Raw genomic sequence first — 16,559 nt, 5'->3', positions numbered from 1 at the left:
AGGGGCCCCAGTGTCGGTGGTGTGATTTTCTGAAATGATGACCTACTCTTGGTAGAGTTCTAAACAAAACAAAATACGTCTTTTCTCAATTTACACAGTTGTTGCATTTCTGGATAACATAAAATATACGAAAGACATGCAAAAATATTCAAGATTATTTTTAGCTAGGGCTAGCTATCACGCTCAGGTAGTTGTAAACAGGTTTTTCACAAACACAAATACAGGGGGAGACATTTGAAAGTCATGAGTATTATGGGACAAGTTTTCATTTTGCAGTACAGCCCTGTGTTTGCAGAATATCTAGCAAACCTGATTAATATCTTGCATTGACTACGCATTGCCTTCATGACAAATTCTATGGACCCAGCTGAAAATTGAGAGGAAAGTGTGACAAGAATGGATCTGAAGGCATGGAAATAATATTCTTTGACAAAATCTGCCTCTTTGGCTACCCAAACAGACACATATTCTTCCCATCCATAGAACACACCCTTGCTCCATGCCCAAGAAACAACCCTGAAGTCTATCCATGATTTCGTTCAGCTCCAGTCTGGAGATCTCCAGTCATAAAGTGCTTCTTGTGGTTTGATGATATATAAACTAATATGCAAGATATCTGTCTCTAAAACACTGAAGAAAGAACAAAATGACCTTAGTAAAGACACTCTCTAAATTCAGTAAGGTTGTAGGTGCAATGGCTTCTGATCCATAAAATCTATCGAATCTTGCTAGGCAGGAAAGCAAAGATTCCAACCCCTAATGGAGGAATAAACTCCCCACTTAGAAGCCCCGGTTACTTTCTCTGCAACGTTTCTCTATGGCAAATAAGTTTTTAAGTGGCCCCCATGATCCGGGTGCTCAGACCCTGATGTAGTCCTCACCACTAGAGTGTGGGCAGAACCTGCAACTTGATTCAAACCAAAAGAATATGGCAAATGTGATGGGATCTCATTCCTGTAGTTCCATTACATTCTGTAAGACTCAGTCTTGCTAGCCGACTGACTTGTCCTCTCTGTTCTCTCTCCCTCCACTACAAGCTGTCATGAAATAAATGGCCACTCGGAGAAGCCCACATGTCAAGGAATCATGAGCAGTCTCTAGAAGCTGAGGACTGGCTTTAGCAATAAACTGAAACCATCAGTCTTGCAGCCACAGAGAAATGGATTCTGCCAACAATCTGAAGGAGCTCAGGAGCAGATTCTCCCCAAGTCGAGACTCCATATGAGGACACAGTCCAGCTTCCCCTTCAGAGACTCTGAGCCATGGATCAGCAAAGTCACGCCTGGTTCCCTGAATCACAGAAACTGTGAGTAATACACATGTGTGCATGCTCAGTTGCTTCAGTCCTGTCTGAGTCTTTGGAACCCTATAGACGGTAGCCTGTCAGGCTCCTCTGTCCATGGGATTCTCCACGCAAGAATACTGGGGCAAGTTGCCATATTCTCCTCCAGGGGATCTTCCCAATCCAGGATTCGAACCCATGTCTCCTGCATGGCAGGTGGATTCTTTACCCACTGAGCCACCTGGGAAGCCCAAGTAATACATGTATGTCACTCTAAGTCACTAAGTTCACAGCAATTTGTTATACAGCATTGAAAACTAATACACACCCTTTTATCAATTGTCCTTGAGACCAGTGGTTCCGTCCTCAGTAAGATTCTTGCTTCTCCATAAGTGTGGTGTGAACTGGATGAAGCTCAGGGTATGGAAGCTGCTCACCTCCTAAACCTTCCTGCAGCTTTAGGCTTGGAGTCCAGCTACTCTCAGCCAGATTCTAGGCTTGTTTGTTGTGTTTGTTTGGTTGGTTTTGTTTGGCAATGTGATCCTCGCTATAACTCAGTACACTTCTTTTAAATTGGCTTTGAGTCAATCCCATATTTGAATAACTACAACCAAGTGTCTTTCTAGAAGTGGAATTAAAACACAAAGTCTCTTTTCTTTCACTTAATGGCCTCTTAGCTCTCATTCTCCCAGCTGCTCCATAGAACCGCTACTGATTCGAGACTATCTGAAATAATGGCTTTGCATGGAGAGGCAAAAGAGTTAATTTAATCTCTGCCAGTAGATTGTTTATAGCTTACATTGATCTCATCCCTTTTATACTGATTGTTTATACCTGCTTCAAATTGGGATACAGAAACAGTTGAATATTTTGACCCAACAAGATGTCAAATTATAAGACACTTGAGCCATTTGGACATCAAGCAGAGTCAGATACTGCCTACCCCCTACCCCCAGCAAAATCACGTCTTCTATTTCTGCTTGCTGAGTGGTTACTCTGACTTGAGTTCCTTCCTTTGTGTATAACTTTGCTCCACCATGATATAATGAATCCTCCCTACTCTTTTCCCTAATGTCATGGCTGCTGGCAGTTCTTACAGGACCTCCTATTCTAGGTGACAGTCAATACCCAGGGGGAAAAAAAGTGAAATTATTTTACTCAGGAAAAAGAAAGAATAGATGCTAGAGTTGAATACTAACCATGACTGCCATGAGTGTTAGTTTTAGCTAGTATTATTCACTGCAGAGCAAATCATCCTATCAACCCTGAATATTCATTGGAAGGACTGATGCTGAAGCTGATGAAGCTCCAATACTTTGGCCACATGATGAGAAAAGCTGACTCATTAGAAAAGACCCTGATGCTGGGAAATAGTGAAGCCAGGAGGAGAAGGAGACAGCAGAGGATGAGATGGTTGGATGGCATCACCGACTCAATGGCCATTCAGTTCAGTTCTGTACAGTCACTCAGTCATGTCTGACTCTTTGCAACCCCTTGGACTGCAGCATGCTAGGCTTCCCTGACTGTCACCAACTCCCAGAGCTTACTCAAACTCATGTCCTTCGAGTTGGTGATGCCTTTCAACCATCTCATCCAGAACCAGGGTCTTTTCCAGTGAGTCAGTTCTTCACATTATGTGGCCGAAGTATTAGCATTTCAGCTTCAGCATCAGTCATTCCAGTGAATATTTAGGAATGATTTCCTTTAGGATGGACTGGTTGAATCTCCTTGCAGTCCAAGGGACTCTCAAGTCTTTTCCAATATCACAGTCAAAAGCATTGGTTCTTAGGTGCTCAGCTGTCTTCATAGTCCAACTCTCACATCCATACATGACTACTGGAAAAAACCATAGCCTTGACTAGATGGACCTTTGTTGGCAAATCAATGTCTCTGCTTTTTAATATGCTATCTAGGTTGGTCATAACTTTTTTTCCAAGGAGCAAGCTTCTTTTAGTTTCATGGCTGCAGTCACCATCTGCAGTGATTTTGGAGCCCCCCAAAATAAAGTCTCTCACTGTTTCCATTGTTTCTCCTTCTATTTATTTGCCATGAAGTGATGGGACCAGATGCCATGATCTTAGCATTCTGAATGTTGATTTTTAAGCCAAATTTTTCACTCTCCTCTTTCACTTTCATCAAGAGGTTCTTTAGTTTTTCTTCAGTGTCTGTGGTAAGGGTGGTGTCATCTGCATATCTGAGGTTATTGATATTTCTGTCAGCAATCTTGATTCCAGCTTGTGCTTCATCCAGCCAGGCATTTCACATGGCATACACTGCATAAGTTAAATAAGCAAGGTGACTATATGCAGCCTTGACATACTCCTTTCCCGATTTGGAACCAGTCTGTTGTTCCATGTCCAGTTCTAATTGTTGCTTCTTTACCTGCATACAGATTTCTCAGGAGGCAGGTCAGGTGGTCTGGTATTCCCATCTCTTTAAGAATTTTCCATAGTTTGTTGTAATCCACACAGTCAAAGGCTTAGGCATAGTAAATAAAGCAGAAGTAGATGCTTTTTCTGGAACTCTCTTGCTTTTTCAATGATCCAACGGATGTTAGCAATTTGATCTCTGGTTCCTCTGCCTTTTCTAAATCCATATTCAACATCTGGAAGTTCCTCGTTCACATACGATTGAAGCCTGACTTGGAGAATTTTGAGCATTACTTTGCTAGCATATGAGATGCATGCATTTGTGCAGTAGTTTGAACATTCTTTGGCCTTGCCTTTGGGATTGGAATGAAAACTGACCTTTTCCAGTCCCGTGGCCGCTGTTGAGTTTTCCAAATTTGCTGGCATATTGAGTGCAGCACTTTAACAGCATCATCTTTTAGCATTTGAAATAGCTTAACTGGAATTCCATCACCTCCACTAGCTTTGTTCATAAGGATGCTTCCTAAGGTCCACTTGACATTGCATTCCAAGATGTCTGGCTCTAGATGAATGATCATACCATCATGGTTATCTGGCTCATGAAGATCTTTTTGTACAGTTCTTCTGTGTATTCTTGCCACCTCTTCTTCATACCTTCTGCTTCTGTTAGGTCCAAACTATTTCTGTCCTTATTTGTGCCCATCTTTGCATGAAATGTTCCCTTGGTATCTTTAATTTTCTTGAAGAGATCTCTAGTCTTTCCTATTCTATTGTTTTCTTCTATATCTTTGCATTGATCACCGAGGAAGGCTTTCTTATCTCTCCTTGCTATTCTTTGGAACTCTGCATTCAAATGGGTATATCTTTTGTTTTCTGCTTTACCTTTAGCTTCTCTTCTTTTCTCAGCTATTTGTTAGGCCTCCTCAGACAACTATTTTGCCTTTTTGCATTTCTTTTTCTTGGGGATGGTCTTGATCACTGCCTCTTGTACAATGTCACGAAGCTCCATCCATAGTTCTTCAGGCACTCTATCAGATCTAATCCCTTGAATCTATTTGTCACTTCCACTGTAGGATCATAAGGGATTTGATTTAGGTCATACCTGAATAGTCTAGTGGTTTCCATACTTTCTTCAATTTAAGTCTGAATTTGGCAATAAGGAGTTCATGATCTGAGCCACAGTCAGCTCCCGGTCTTGTTTTTGCTGACTGTATAGAGCTTCTCCATCTTTGGCTCCAACAATATAATCAATTTGATTTCGGTATTGACCATCTGGTGATGTCCATGTGTAGAGTCTTCTCTTGTGTTGTTGGAAGAGGGTGTTTGCTATAACCAGTGCATTCTCTTGGCAAAACTCTGTTAGCCTTTGACCTGCTTCATTTTGTACTCCAAGGCCAAATTTTCTTGTTATTCCAGGGATCTCTTGACTTCCTTTTTTTTCATTCCAGTCCCCTATAATGAAAAGGATACCTTTTTTGGGTGTTAGTTCAAGAAGGTCTTATAGGTCTTCATAGAGCCATTCAACTTCAGCTTCTTCGGCATTAGTGGTCAGGACATAGACTTAGATTACCATAATATTGAATGGTTTGCCTTGTAAATGAACAGAGATCATTCTGTCATTTTTGAGATTTCATCCAAGTACTGCATTTTGGACTATTGTTGACTATGATGGCTACTCCATTTCTTCTAAGGGATTCTTGCCCATTGAAGTAGATATAATGGTCATCTGAGTTAAATTCACCCATTCCGTCCATTTTAGTTCACTAAAATGACAATGTTCACTCTTGCCATCTCCTATTTGACCACTTTCAATTTTCCTTGACTCATGGACCTAACATTCCAGGTTCCTATGCAATATTGCTCTTACAGCATCAGACTTTATTTCCATCACCAGTCACATCCACATCTGGGTGTTGTTTTTACTTTGGTTCTGTCTCTTCATTCTTTCTGGAGTTATTTCTCCACTGATCTCCAGCAGCATATTGGGCACCTACCGAACTGGGAAGTTCATCTTTTTTCCTTTCCATACTGTTCATGGGGTTCTCAAGGGAAGAATACTGAAGTGGTTTGCATTCCTTTCTCCAGTGGACCACATTTTGTTAAATGGACATGAGTTTGAGCAAACTTGGGAGACAGTGAAGGACAGGAAAGCCTGCCGTGCTTCAGTCCATGGGGTCACAAAGAGCCGGACACGATTTAGTGACTGAACAACAATGACAAGAAATCATGCCAAAACATGGTGAGTTTAAAATAATAAGTCATTCCACGTGCTCATAATTCAGTGAGTCCATCTGGAAAGTTTTCTTAACAGTCTTTTCTAGCTAATTAATGAGGTCACTCATGATGCTACAGTCCATCTGTGGGTTTTGTAGGGCTGGTTGGTCTAGGAGTCTGAACAGAGATGGCTAATTTCCCAATTTTATCCTCCAGTAGGCTGGCCTAGGCTTCCTCACATGGTGACTTCAAAGCAGCAAGAGTGAAAAATAGGAGCTATAAGGCCTTTCAAAGCTTAATATCAGAACTGGCTAGTCATTCTAGAACATTATAGTTGTCGAAGCAAGACTTAAGACCAGCCCAGAGTTAGAACACGGAGAAGTAGACTCTATGTCTTGATGGGAGGAGTTATGTGTTCATTCTAAATCATTATAGATATAAAATCAATATATGTAGAACAAAGAAAAGGATTAGTAAATGGAAGAAGAGAACAAAGAGAAAAAAAGATGAGAAAGTGACAAAGAAGGGGAAAAAAGGGAGATAAAGAATGTTTTCAGACACATTGAAAAGTAAAGTACAGGGAACAATTCAGGGTATAATAAATCAGTACCCTTAAAGCAGAGAAAAAAAATTAGTAAATTTTAAATAAAGTAATGATCATAACTTTAAAAAACCATGAATTTCAACTATACTTACAACATTCAACCTGTTTCAGTTGTCTAAGGTTATGCAGAAAATTAGCCCAAACTTTGTGGCAACAAGCAACCATCTATTATGCTCACAGATTCTATGGGTCAGGACTTTGTAAGAGCTTGGCTGAGGGGATTTTCTTGGGCATCTATCAATTGCAGTGAGATGTCAGTTGGAGGAGTTTTCTCAAAACTTGTCTGAGGCCAGAAGCTCCATTTCCAATGTGGCTGACTCTCATGGCTGATAATTGGTACTAGTTGTTGGCCCAGGACCCCATTTCTCCACCAGTGCCTCCCCAATGATAGAGAACTCAGGAGAAACCAAATCTGCTTGATACTGAACTTCCAGCCTCCAGAAGTGTAAGAAGATAAAAATCTGTTGTTGAAGACACTCAGTTTGTGGTTTTTTGCTGTAGCAGTTCTTAGAAAACTAATGCTCCCAGCAATATTTAAACTATATTTGAAATTAATAAGAAAAGTGGTTGGTATCTTAAATATTAAAATTGGATTCCCTGTTTAGCGATTTAGATTCCTTGTCCAGAAATTAATCTTTTGTTGTCGTTCAGTTGCTAAGTCATGTCTGACTCTGCAACCCCATGTACTGTAGCATACCAGGCTTTCCTGTCCTTCACTATCTCCCAGAGTTTGCTCAGACTCATGTCTATTGAGTCAGTGATGCCATCCAACCATCTCACCCTTTGGGATAAATTTTTTGACACTTCTCAATATAGAGATAACTATGGCATAAATTGTAATAGCCAGGGACTTGGATTTGTGTTAACTTTAAATAATCCATATTTGGCAATCTTAGCATTTCATCCAAATTTCTCATATATTTCCATGCCTTGACTATCATTTTTCTTCTTTAATTAAGATATATTTTTCAAAATAGGCTCTTAGAATTTCTGTTTTGAAGTGTGGGTATGCTTTTCAAGCTGTGGCCATTATTGAAACCAGAGTTCTACGACCATCTGAAAAGCTATAACAAAGGGAGGGCAGTTGGGTCGGAAATGCTTTTTCTGGTTGCCAGTGGAGATGGGAAACTGTCAGGCTGTTTCCTGTGTGTACTGCCCAGCAGGTGGCCCTGCCTAAAGCTTCTTGTCTTCCAGACAATTGTTTTCAAAGAGAGCAACCTTCTTTTGCAAAAGTCCCCAGACTAGCAGAATGAGGCCCCTTTGATATACCTACTTCCTCTCAGTTGTATTTACCTAAGAAATTTTACGCACAGAAAGGAAAGAATAGAAGAATAGTCAGCTACAAGACAGGAGTGAGATTTTGTTGTCACTTTCTTTAAAGTATCTTAAAACACAGCTGAACGGAGAAGGATTATGGGTCAGTAAAATACTGTTCAAAATATTCAGTGAATGAATGGCATGAGACATTTATCATAAAAATAACACTAGCCAAAGAAATAATTCCCTCGCTGAAAGCAACCACAATTAACTTTAATACGGCTGTGAGAAATCTGCTAATAAATGGTACTTTCGTGGTCATAAAACTTTTTACTTTCGTTGAGTTTTAAAAGAGTGTCACTTCATAAGGGTAGTAGCCATTTGTCACTGGAGTTTTATTTGTTAACATTTGTCACAATTTTTCAGAAATAAGTCATTGTAGCTTATCATCTATATCTTAAATTTATCCTAGGGTTAATTAAGTTTTTAAAGTCTAAACCTTGAGTGTGTTGATTTTACTCATTAGGACCAGAAAAAAAAATAGCATTTTTGTCATCATATTCTAGTTTCTAGAGTCTTGTCTATGTGAAAGATGTGTGTTATTCAAATTAGTTAGACCATTAGCCAACAGAAAAGAAGTAAAGAAGTGGAACAGTTTGTATTTTTTAAAGTGAGATCTGGAGTTTAGAAAGTTCAATTCTGTTCCCAAAAGAGTTACTACCAACTATATGATGCTTAAAAACTCACTTTGCGTCTTTCAATTTGAAGATTCTTCCTTGTCTAATATATCACCTGCCCCCAGTAGACAGCTTCCCTAGTGGCTCAGTGGTAAAGCATTCGCCTGCAATGCAAGAGCCACAGTAGACATGGGTTTGATCCCTGGATCGGGAAGACCCCCTGGAGAAGGAAATGACAACCCACTCCAGTATTCTTGCCTGGAAAATTCCATGGACAGAGGAGCCTGGTGGGCTATACCATCCATGGGGTTGCAAAGAGTTGGACATGACTGACGTGACTTAGCATGCCTACCCCCAACAGAAGAAGCTACCACATTTACCACCGTTTACAAAATGGCTGCTACTCCTGGTTCCAGCACTGTGCTTGGTGAAGAGGCAAAAAACAATTGTTATGTAGCTAAGGGGACACAGTAGACAGCTAGAGGAAGAACACGCTCAGGGTCCAGAGTAAGAACACACACCACCATGGTGTTCAAACTGTTGGAGGAACTGTTTGGAGGAAAGAAAAGACAATTGGTCCATAAAATGATACCCAAAACACAAAACATATAAGAAAATGAATGATGGTATATGTGCACACACACACATGCACACAAAACCCTTTCTGGGACTTAGGAAACAACAACATGATTTTTTAATTAAAAAAATATGATAGTGAATTAATAGGGAACAATAACAATACAAATGAATGATCAAGTTGGGGAGAGATCTTATAATACAGAGGAAGAAATACAAATATAAGGCAAAATATGAAAAGATATACAAGAACTGGATGACAAAAGAACATCATGATAGATTCAGGAGAACATGACTACTCTATGATAAATGTCTACAAGTAGTATCACTGATATAAAGATCAGGGACGGGGTCACAACTGCTTGGGCAAATCAAACAAGTTGTGCTCATCTAAAGGATTCAGAAGAACATCAGAGGTGTCATAGTACCCAACAGAGAGATCACCATTCTCTGAGGAAGACGCACAGATCCTGGCCTCCAAAGGTCTTAGTCAAGCCTCTACGGTTGTAGTTAGCATCCAAATCAATCAAGTTCACATCAGACTGTCTGAAAGCATACTTGTCCTCTTCTAAGCCTGGCCTGATACACATAAGCCCAGAGTGCTCCAGGATGGAGCATTGTCTGGAAACCTGCCAGGGACCTCTTCACCTGGATCAAGTACACCTCATTAATCTTGAGGTACACAATGCACCATATGATTGCCACAGGACCATACTCAATACTCTAGCTTGCTTGTCAGGCATGTTTGCAGCCTGCACAGCCTAACACAACTTGATCTAATTACCTTCTTGAATGCTGAGCCAGTTCCCAGGGGTTTCTAGGAGACTCCAACTAGAGCACCTGTCATCCTGCAGGAGAACCGAAAATGGGAAAACAGGAGTTCCGGAAAGAAGAAAAGAAACAGATGCTGGAAAGGAAATCATTAAGCCAGTCACTTTTAAATTTTTCTCTAAGCAGCGAAAAGACTTGAATTTTCAGACTAGAAGGGCTCAGAGAGTTCTAGGAAGGGCTTATCAGAAAAGTTGTGCATGGGAGCTAAGTCTCTTCAGTCGTGTCTAACTCTGTGTGACGCTATGGACTGCAGCCCACCAGGCTGCTTTGTTTGTGAGATTGTCCAGGCAAGAATACTGGAGTGGGTTGCCATGCCCTTCTCCAGGGGATCTTCCCAACCCAGGGATTGAATCCTTGTCTCTTACATCTCCTGCACTGGCAGGCAGGTTCTTTACCACTAGTGCCACCTGGGAAGCCTATCAGAAAAGACACATGTTAATTAATACTATATTCAAGGACCTATTTTAAGCTTCCAAAAGCAGTGGTTATTTTCAAGGAAGAGCAAAGACATTTAGGATTGAACTTTTTATCTGCTACACAGGAATTAAGAAGGGATTCGATCATTTACCAGTGTCAAAAAAAAAAAAGAGAGAGCTGTGTAGATATACAAGGATTCAAAAGTATAAAAAAGATAAAAAAGGTATGTTCCATTGGAGGCAATTACTAGGCAAAGTATTCTAACCAAACAAAAAGTTAGCCAGAACGGAAACCTCAAGAAAGGAGAATACAAGATGAGAGAATTACTGAGAACACTCCCTCTGCATTATTTATATTCTCTGATCAACGTGGGGACTGATGAGTCAACTTGAACCATGTACACAAGTTTCAAATGATGTTTTGGGAATTAAAATTCCTTTGCAGCAAACTCAATGGCTCTTCATTTCAACATTTTATTTGATACTCGAATATCTCTGCTCTGTAGCAAAACATTCCTTAACTTGATGTCAAAGTGAATCTTTTAAAATGTGCCCCAAATACATTTTGCTGGATGATTAAAATCTTCCAAACACAGGCCTTTGACAAAATAGTCCAAGTTAATTATAACAGGAAGAATAATAAAATGAGTAGCTCTCTCAAGCTGTAAGTGTGAAAGAAAATGAAGATCCTCTTCTCAAAAGTATGTAGTACAAAGTTAAAATATTAGTCAGTGATCAGGAACGAAAAACAATCCGTCTTTCTCGGAGTACAATGTGAAGTTGTAGTATCTGCCAGCCATGTTTCTTTTCTTTTTCATTTGTTCTTCCTTTGAGAGAATTTGCAAAACAAATTCTTCATACATTAGATCTCCTTCATAGACTCTTAAAAGTATTGGCACCATAGACACAAAATGTACCGTGAAACTTTCCTTTATATGTCACATAGTTCCATGGGAAGGAATTTATGCAAATCTTAATCACAGACAAAACATATCCTGGTGACATCATGATCTCACTGAAAACTTTCCAACACTAAAAAAAAAAGTTTCTTCCATCATACCCTCCCCCACCAGTGGCAACAGGCACTTCCAGCTGTTGTTTTTAGAGAAGGGAGACCGTGTGTGTAGCACCGCCCTGCTTTTGCTGGGCTTATCCTCCAGCATATTTTCAGAGTGCTAAAATCACTTCCTCATGTTATGGTCGAGGCTGGAGCTCTTTGTTCTATAACCCCTTTCTGATTAAGATTTTCAAGAAGTTATTAAAAATAATAAAGAATTTGGAGCAAATGTTATTGAGATACACATATTCTTGCTCCCCATCCTGACAAAATTCTGAACAGTTGAAAGCTGTTATAACAATGAATCTATAATTAAAAGCATAAGCCAAATAAATTAAAACCATTAAGAATTTCATCATGGTTAAGATATATCAAATTCAAAACAAGATTGTAAACCGATTTTGGTGGGGACATTGTAAACGTCATACTTCCTAACTTCTTTATTGTGGTTTTAAGTAGAAATTTTTTTGGCCAGTGCAGATTTAAAAATATGGAATGCAATAATTTTCTTCTTAGAGGAAAATACCCCTACCAGTACAATTGTTATTATAGTGCCTCGTAACAAACTCTTCACCACTTCAGCCCAAAATTCTGAAGAGAATTAATGAAAACACAGAAAAATGTTTTCTGTCCCTTTTAGACCCAAAAGAAGTTTCTGAACCCCTGAGCGGAGGCCGCAGTACCTAACACAGTGTCTGCTCTTACAGTTTTACAACGTGTGGTATTACGTAGATAAATTACGCACCCTAATTTGAATGTGCAGTGATTCTTGGAGAAACAGGTCAACTGTAGGTACACATTTTTTTCTTTTTGCATAAACAAAACCACAATCTGAAATAATGAGTCTCTGTTGTAAAAAGATTTGTTCTGCTTTTGTTTTGTTTTTACTAAACATCCATTATATGGCAATTAATTAGACTAAGATTCAGAAGGTGAATTTCTATTCTCAGACACTTCATAGGCCCATCTGTTTAAGCAACAGTGACAAGGATAACTTGAACAACCTGTTAAGGATGAGTTAGAAGATGACTGGTGGAAATACTAAAAAAATTTTTTTAAAAAGCAAAAGGCTTCACTTCTGATGTTCTCCTTTAGGTTTTTGGTCACTTAACTTTTGTTTGGTTTCTTTCTCTGTACAACTAGGGAGTCAGACTTGAATTGGTGGTTTTCCAGTTCTTTTAGTGGTACAGCCATTGTTCAAAGAGCCCTGACAGAGGCACACAGGCAGGGGGGCCGCTGTGATTAAGGCAGCGTCGTTCTCAGAGTCCCAGCTGTGGGTCCAGCTGCTCTGGCGCAGAGGCTGAGAAGGGCCCCAAACACAGTCCACCAACAATGCACTCGACAATTAAGAGACTGTAAACATTTATAACTTTACAAGAAAGGATGGAAGGGATGAGGAAACAAGTGCCTAATAGTACCTATCTCCAACTTTAAAATGCTACTTTTAGTTTTTAGTTACAATATTTCAAAACAATGGTTGAAATTTGTTCATTACCACTTTTTAGAAGTTAATTTTTAATAAAATAGATGCAGAGGATTTTTATCATCTCTGAGTTGTAGCAGTTTCTTTATATCCACTTCAGGGAGGTAATTTTGATGATGCTCCTTGCTGCCAGTGAAAGAATGTTAGCTGCTCAGTCGTGTCTGACTCTTCATGGCCCCATGGACTGTAGCCCACCAGGGTCCTCTGTCCATGGCAAATTCTGGAGTAGGTTGCCATTTCCTTTTCCAGGGGATCTTTCTGACCCAGGGATCAAACCCATATCTCCTGCATTGCAAGCAGATTCTTTCCCATCTCAGCCGCCAAGGGAAGCCCTTGGTGCCAACCAACATCTATTTCTCCCTCTTCCTTTCTAATAAAACCTGAATATTTTTCAGCATTGCAATGTGTCCACTTGAAACTAATCACTTAGTTGATATGGTCCAAGTACAAAATTCTGGCCAATGAGATGAAAGCAGAATACTAGGTGGTGGTTCCAGGAAAGCTATTGTTTTATTGATTTTTTTTTTTTAAGACTCATTTATCATTAATTTGTTGAGTGAATTGGTGGCATACATCTTTTACTCCCCACCCTTTGTTACTGAACCAAACTTTGGGCCACTCTCCTGTACATGCACAATAAAGCCAACACCATCATATTCTTGCTGTACCACCATGTCCCCTACTCTCCTCCTCCACCACATACCCCTCATCAACCGACATCTGTGTTCTCACAGAAAATGCCCTAAGTTGATGGAAGAGGGAAAAATATAAGCCCGATTTACAGATTGCTGGTACCAGCCATAAGGGTACTATTACTGTGTTAGTCTATTCAGGGTGGCCCCAAAGGACCGTGGTGGGGAGAAGTCTTTCCCCACAGGTGGAAAAAAACATAAAACACCACATCTCACTGTCTTTTTTTCCCTGGAAAAGGAGAAATGGCCTAAGGTGCCGTTCCGACCTGAGGCATAAGCAGTTGGCTAACAATATGGCTAATGACTGGGAAATTGGAAGGAGGGATTCTGGACAATTGGTGACAGGAATAACTGAGAATGGGCCTAATGTATTCGTGTTCCATATAAATGTTCCTCAAAATACTGTCGCTATGCTAGAAGCTGTTAGCAATCAGAAATGGACAACGTGCCCTTTGTTCAGTCTGCATGCTGTCCATCCTCACTGTGTGCTCAGCGAGACACTGATCTTTGCTATTCCTACAGGATAACGGTAGTCACATGTCCTTATATGTCTGTCAAAACCCACAGACCGTCCCATACCAAGACTGAACCCTAGTGTGACCAAACCCTGGGCGATAATGATGTGTCAATTTGGGTCCATCAGTTGTAACACATGTACCACTGTGGTAGGGGATGTTATTAGGGGCAGAGGCTTCTGTATGTGGGCGTGGGGAATATACTGGGAATTCTGTACTTTCTGCTCAGTTTTGCTATGAACCTAAAACTCCTCTAAATAATAAAGTCCATTTTTTAAAAGTCTGATCTGCTTAACACTTCCCCTCGTAAAGATTGACCCATCTCTCATTTGGAACCATAATCTGGTGAGAACAACACCCACCATGTAACAGGTAAACCTCTTCTGTAAATAGTGGGAAGCACTTTGTCCTACTGGGTAATAGATAACTTGTGATTGACATTTGTTTGGTGAAAACCTTCATGATAATCATACAACGTTGCTTTGAACAACAACAACAACAGTACTCACTTTTGCTCATTACATAGCAGCCCAAAATGAAATGTGAAATTTAGCTCTAACAACTTTGGAAAACTGAGTTAAAACGTGAGTGGATTAGAGAGACAAGGCTCCCAAAATTGATTTCTTTGGAAAGAACATAAAGATATGGAAAATTAATAGCTGATTCTGAAGAGCAAAAATTGAAATTTGTGGGCAATACTTTAAGAAACTGGAGCGATGCCTGCTTTGCAAGGAATAAAGACCATCCAACAGGACCTATGTAGATCAAGTTTGGCTGAGGCCCGTCCAGGTGACTAAACTCAAAACTTTAAAACTGAATTTAAAGAGAAAAGAGACAATTACAGATAGGAAATAAAGTGAAGGGAAAGAACTGTTTTCAGTTTTTATCTATTAAAAATTATGCTACTCTGAACACTTTTCTATAAACGTATAATTCTGTTTATTTTTTTTATAATATTAAGACTTTTATTCTAGCTTCCCATGCACAAAAAGGATAAAAACAGAATAATACAATTCCAAGAATAGTAATGATGTATTTGAACAGGTTTTATAGTTTCAAAGCTTTTGCTTACTTGTCTTTGCTTTTTTTTTGTCTATTCGTTTAAATTTTTGTTGAGGCATAGTTGATGTATAATATTATATGTTTCAGGTGTACAATATAGTGATACACAATTTTTAAAGGTTATATTCCATTTATAGTTATTACAAAATATTGGCTATAGTCCCAGTGTCCCTGTGTTGTATGGAATATCCTTGGGCCATATTTTTTCTGTACATAGTAGTTTGTTCCTCTTCATGCCCTACCCCTATCTTGCTAGTCCCCCTTCTCCCTCCCTTCTGGTAACCACTAATTTATTCTCTATATCTGGAAATCTATTTCTTTTTTATTATATTCCCTAGTCTGTTTAATTTTTTTGGATTCCACATTTAAGTGATATCAACAGTACTTATCTTTCTCTGTCTGACTTATTTCACCAAGCATAATACCCTCCAAGTCCATCCACATTGTAGCAAATGACAAAATTTCATTCTTTTGTATAGCTGATTAGTATTCCATTGTATACATATACCACATCTTCTTTATCCAATCATCTTTTGATAGACGCTTAGGTTGCTTCCACATCTTAGCTGTTGTAAATAATGCTGCTAAAAACATTGACATGCTAAGTTGCTCAGTCACGTCTGATTCTTTGCAACCCCATGGACTGCAGCACACCAGGCTCCTACTGGAGTGGGTTGCCATTTCCTCCTCCAGAGAATCTTCCCAACTCAGGGATCAACCCAGGTCTCCTGTAGTGCAGGTAAATTCTTTACTGTCTGAGCCAACAGGGAAGCCCTATAAACATTGGGATGAAATGTATATTTTTGAATTGGTGATTTGGGGATTTTGAGGATATATACTCAGGCACGGAATTACTGGGTCATATGATAGTTCAACCGTTAATTTTTGTAAGAAACCCTCATACTGGTTTCCATTGTGCTGCACCAGTTTACATTCCCGCCAGCAATGTACGAGGTTCCCCTTTTCTCCATATCCTCGCCAACATTTGTTATTTGTGCATTTTCTTAATGATAGCTACTCTGACAGGTGTGAGGTGATACAGTTCCTCCTTATTTTGGATGGTTACTCTTGGCTTTGTTACCCACAATAAGTTTACTCATTTATAGCATATGACATCATTATTACTCTTTTTATTCATTCTAAAATGATTGTTTGAATTTATAATGCCAATGGCAATAAAGAGTAATGCCAGTTTAAACATATCCTTAAGAGTACTGGGTCATAGTGCCTCTTTTTATATTTATATCTGCCTATCTGTCTATCCATCTGGGCTTTCCAGATGGCTCCGGGGTAGAGAATCTGCCTGTCAATGCAGGAGATGCAGGAGACACAGCTTTGATCCCTGGTTCAAGAAGAGCACTGGGAGGAGGAAAGGGCCTCCAGTGCTCTTGCTGGGATAATCCATGGACAGAGGAGCCTGGAGGGCTATTGTCCAATGGTTTGCAAAGACTGAAGCACAACTGGGTACACACACATCTATCTATCCATGTCTGTCTATCTATTATATACCTATAATTTGATAGG

Source organism: Bubalus bubalis, chromosome 17, assembly GCF_019923935.1.
Source record: "Bubalus bubalis isolate 160015118507 breed Murrah chromosome 17, NDDB_SH_1, whole genome shotgun sequence".
Taxonomy (NCBI): Eukaryota; Metazoa; Chordata; class Mammalia; order Artiodactyla; family Bovidae; genus Bubalus; species Bubalus bubalis.
The sequence above is the reverse complement of the archived record's forward strand: the minus strand, read 5'-3'. Positions refer to the sequence as shown.